At 46.0% G+C, this 5132-nt stretch overlaps 1 long non-coding RNA gene across 1 annotated transcript; it reads right to left on the bottom strand.

The window, feature by feature from the left end:
• Positions 1–675: 675 nt before the first annotated feature.
• On the bottom strand, positions 676–2346 carry LOC118721723. The gene is made up of 3 exons (XR_004988801.2): positions 2215–2346; positions 1918–1920; positions 676–980 (listed from the first exon to the last, which is right to left on the bottom strand). It is a non-coding gene; the product is annotated as an uncharacterized LOC118721723 (long non-coding RNA).
• Between the last annotated feature and the right edge of the window lie 2786 nt (positions 2347–5132).

Below are 5132 nucleotides of genomic sequence, written 5' to 3'. Positions count from 1 at the left end.
CCATTGTTCTGACTTGTTTTCACCTACTTTTCATGTGATATCCCCCTCATCAGTCATCAAATGGCAAACACCTACCCTGTGAAGGGCGCTAGAAAGATGCTGTGGAGGAAACACAGGTGTAGAACCCAATCTGTATAAGAGAAGTTTACAACACAGAGGAAGATAGATGAATAGACAATTAAGGATATTTAAATAGAAAATAAGGTGCATGAATTTATAGCTAAGTGCCCAAGACCTCAGAGGAAAAGCTGTGTTGGCTGGTCTGGCGAGGTTTCCTGAACAGTAAGATGATTCCTTAAGGTCAACTCCTTTTTTGGACTCGTAAAACTTTATTTTACATATTAATGTAAAATTGGATGAAACTGAAATCTGTTAGAAATTTCTAGAAGAGTTATTTACAGAAACAATAATGGATATAATTGATCTTCTTTCAGGATCCTCATTCTTAGGTGCATCTATGTTTTCTCATATCCCATTCTGTTCACGCTCTGTCCTTGACTGTGAATGAGTTGGCCAAATGATTGATGAGGGTACCATCAACATGCTCTAAAATTAAATATGTATTGTCTCTGGATCATAAAGATCCCCAAAGTGTCGTAAAACACAAATGGGATGTAGCATGGTACAGTAGAAAGCACATAGACTTCCAAATCTGAAGACCTAGCTTTCCAACTGTGTGATCTAATGGTTCTGAGCTTCAGGGTCTGTGTCTATGGGATGGAGAGATAGCCATTCAGCCAGAGTAGGCTGCCTCAGTGCTGTTTTGAGGATTAAATAAGACAAACTATGTAAAATGCTTCACACAAAAAGGTCTTAATAAATTACAATTACCACATGGAATGTGCCACATCACTATTTTCTGATGTAGACTTTAAAGCAGAAGAGTATTTTCTAAAATAGAAAACTTCTATTATCTTATGCGTGTTCTTAGGAAAAACTCTCAGGTACTCAGTTTAGAGGTCTTTGCCTCTTCTGCCCATCTTATCTAATAAAAAAATAATATGCAAATTGACCATACCTCTGCTATCGCCACAAACCACACCCACCAGCCAGTCAGAGTGAGCATGCAAATAAACCCAACCAAGATGGTTGCAGCCACAGAGAGCAAGAAGGAGGCTTGGGTTTACCAGGCAACGGAGGAAACCAAGCTTTCCACCTGCCCTAGCCGGCCTAGGCCTCCACTTAAGGCAGGCGTCTTCAAACTACGGCCCGCGGGCCACATGCGGCCCGCAGCGGAGTCTGATCCGGCCCGCCAGGTTTTTTGGGCAGTGAGCGCAGCTGAGGTGTTACAGTAGGAATTAGTAGTTCATATAGTCCGGCCCTCCAGCTCTCTGAGGGACTGTGATCTGGCCCCCACTTTAAAAAGTTTGAGGACGCCTGACTTAAGGCTACAAAGTCAATTATAGAAGGTAAACAAATCCAAACAGAAATGGCGGCAGCCACGGAGCAAGCAGAAGGCTTGGCTCCACTTCAGGCTACAAAGTTTCAATTGTATAAGATAAATAAATCCCAGATACCAGGTCCTCCGCTTGGATCACCAGAGGGCATGGCTGGCCTGCAAACCACCACAGGCCCCTTGCTCAAGCTGCCGCACGCCCCAAGGGAACCCCCACCCTGATCCAGGACACCCTTCAGGGCAAACCAGCTGGCCCCCACCCATGTACCAGGCCTCTATTCTATCTAATAAAAGAGTAATATGCAGATTAACCATCACTCCAACACACAAGATGGCTGCCCCCATGTAGTCAAAGGTCCTGCCCCATGTGGACACAAGATGGCCGCCACAAGATGGCCAGCAGGGGAGGGCAGTTGGGAGGCACCAGGCCTGCAAGGGAGGGCAGTTGGGGGTGATCAACCCTGCAGGGGAGGGCAGTTAGGGGTGACCAAGTCGGCAGAGGAGGAAAGTTGGAGGCAAACAGGCTGGCAGGGGAGCAGTTAGACATCAATCAGACTGGCATGGGAGTGGTTAGGGTTAATCAGGCTGTCAGGCAGAAGCAGTTAGGGGCAATCAGGAAAGCAGGTAGGCGAGCAGTTGGGAGCCAGCAGTCCTGGATTGTGAGAGGGATTTTTGACTGCCCATTTAGGCCCGATGTCAGACATCCCTCGAGGGGCCTAGATTGGAGAGGGTGCAGGCTGGGCTGAGGGACACCCTTCCTCCTCCCAATCCCCCTAACCCCCCTGTGCACGAATCTCATGCACCAGGCCTTTAGTAACAAATAATTTTGGTATTCTAGTTTCCCTTCTTCATTTGTCTTCATAATCTCCAAATGCATCTACTTTTCTTGCCTAGTAATCACAAACTCAGAAAAAGCTGTCCAGGTTCTCAGCTCACCCTTTAAACCCATGGAATCTTAGCAATCATTTAATTCACCTTTCCACAAACCACCTCTGCAGCCTTACAGTCAGGCAGATAGGCAGCCTCCCACCAGGAAACCCAATACTTCCTAAGACTTCCCAGTTCAAAGTTTGCCTCCCAGTGACTGATAGCCATCAATCCTAGTCAATCATTCTAGAGAAAAATCGAACCCACTCTCCACACGGTGTTAAAACTAAAGCAAAGACAGTCCATACTGTGCATGTGAGGAGGGTGTGGTATTGCCGAGACTGAAGGGGCTGCTAGTAGGATTGGTAAATAAAATGCAATACTTGAGAGGGTATATTTATACTAAATTATTATTTATTTAAAGTTCAAGTTTAATTAGATGTCATATGTTTTTATTTGCTAACTCTGGGAGTCTTGCAAGTGGTAGGCAAAGAGAAGAAGCTGAGGTAGTGAGCAGGGCAGGAGAGGAAGAATGGGACTCTGCCCGGCTCAGTTCTGCTCAGTCCTGTCTCAGTGCGGTGGCCCCTCAGCATCTCTGTGGAAACTTCTTCAGAGGATCATTTCCTACAGAAACTACTGTTTAAGGTCATGAGTTTGATAAGTTAGCTGCCCCTACCAAGGAAAAAAACAAACAAACCCAACTTTCCTTTCCCTCTTCAGCCCTCCCTTGAACCTTACTGTGGCTTAGCCAATGCAATCCCTACCGGAAGGAGAAAGTAGGGGAGTTCTCTTGTTGAATGTGGGGGCCCACATTAGACTCTGCACAGGGAACTTTGTCTCCTAACTTTCACATTTTAGTTCAAATATGTGAGGACAACTCCTGTTTTCACCTAAATGTCATCATGTCCTGAAAACATCCCCAGACTCTCCCATCATTCTTTATATTTGATAGTCAATGAACTTCAAATAAAAGGAGCAGAACTAACAGTGCTCTGGATCAGATTTGAACACTGCTTATGTGCCTTAATATTGCAGCAAAATGGCCAGTAAACATATGAAACAGTGCTTAACTTCATTAGTGCAACCAGGGAAACAAAACCTCAGAGACCTATCAAGATGGCTAAGATGGAAAGAGACTGACATTAGCAAGCGCTAGTTGGATATAGGGCTCTGAATTCCTATCTTGGTATAAATTGGTACAACCACTTGAGGAAACTGGCAGGCTCTCCTGCAGTTCAATATCCTTTGCCCCAACAATTCCACTCAGGTATATGCCCAAGTGAAATGCATACATATGTTCACCAAAACACACGTATAAGAAAGTTCTCTTTTTTTCTGAAAGCTTAATGTACTTAAAATAAAAAATACTTGAACTTATGATTATGGTGTTATTTCCTCAATTATCTCTTTCAATAAAGCAATTCTTCACACACACACCCCCACCCGAAACTGAAAACCAGCACAGTGCTCTTTGTTTTGTCAGCTTTTTCTTATATGTTACTGTGTGCTTGTCACTTAGTCCTCACCAATCTGTGAGGTGGTTGTCATCTTCCCTTTACCGATGAGGAAACTGAGTCTCAGAGGAGTTCTTCACAGTCACATACAGTATATGTAGAGCTGGGGCTCAGCAGCCTCAAATCCTGTCTCTCCCCCCCCCCCCCCCCCCCCACTTAGCTCTACGGTTCTTCATTTCATTTGGGCAGAGAGCCATTTGTCTATCAGTTTCGTCCTCTTCTCATCCATCCAGTGGAAGGCACATCTGTGTAGGTGTTCACATTCATACACACAGTGCGTGTTCTTCAGGTATATCATCATGAATTTCCTTAGCGCCCCTCCGAGCTCTCTGCAGGACAGCCAGTTGGGAAATGTGATGGACAGTGGTAAAGGGGAACCAGCTCGTTGGAGTGTTAAGGACGCGTAAACTGTCAAACCAACGTGATTTCTTAGTTTTTCATACAAAGCATTTCATTTTTTACTTACATGTTGAAGTGTCCAATTCTTTGGGGATTTTTGTCTTATTTTTGTGGTGATACTGTGTTTCCCCGAAAATAAAACATCCTCCAAAATAAAACATTCATCCTTCTGAGTGATATATAAGGCACCCTCCCCCGCTGAAAATAAGCCCCCCCCCCCCCCAGGCTCTGTCTCAGAATGAAAATTAATTTACCATAAACTGGTCGCTAGGGCCGCCCCGACTGGCGTCTAGCAACCAGTAATGTTATGCGGAGTCCTGATGTCACTGCTGTGTGGAGGCGGAGCGGAGGTCAAAGTGAGCAGTGAGCCCGGGGGTGGGAGAGAGGAGGAGACTTTCGCAGATGCGTGTAGAAGAACAGGAGGATTAGAGCGGACGGGACACGGCGAAGGTGGTGAGTGCTGGTCTGTCTCTGGTGACACTACCTGATGCTCGCGACCGCCCTCATGATGACTGAAGGTTCTCAGTCAGGGGCAGACCCTGCTCCAGCCCAGATCCAGGCCCCAGCAAGCCCAGTGACAGTCCCCAGGCAGGCCCCAGGGGGTAAATGTCTGATAAAGGGGTCGGGGGGATGTCTGGTGAAGGTGGTCAGGGGTTGGGGGAGAGGGATCACTTAAAATGGCACAGGAGGATCAGAGGGGGCAATCAAAATGACACAGGAGGATCAAAAGGGGTTACTAAAATGGTAATCCCCCCCTCTGATTCTCCTGTGCCATTTTGATTTCCCCCTCTGATCCCCATCTGTCATTTTAAGTAATCCCCCTCCCCCCACCTTAATACCCCAATTCCTTTTTTTTAACCCCTAGAAATGAGCACAAAAAGAAAAAGCTACTCCGTGGGGTACAAGAAAGGAATCGTGGAAGACTCTTGGGGCCAAAATCTTACTGCTTTCTGCAA

The sequence above is a fragment of the Pipistrellus kuhlii genome, unplaced genomic scaffold (assembly GCF_014108245.1).
Source record: "Pipistrellus kuhlii isolate mPipKuh1 unplaced genomic scaffold, mPipKuh1.p scaffold_m20_p_18, whole genome shotgun sequence".
Taxonomy (NCBI): domain Eukaryota; kingdom Metazoa; phylum Chordata; class Mammalia; order Chiroptera; family Vespertilionidae; genus Pipistrellus; species Pipistrellus kuhlii.
Note: the sequence above shows the minus strand (reverse complement) of the source record. Positions and strands in the feature narration are given on the sequence as shown.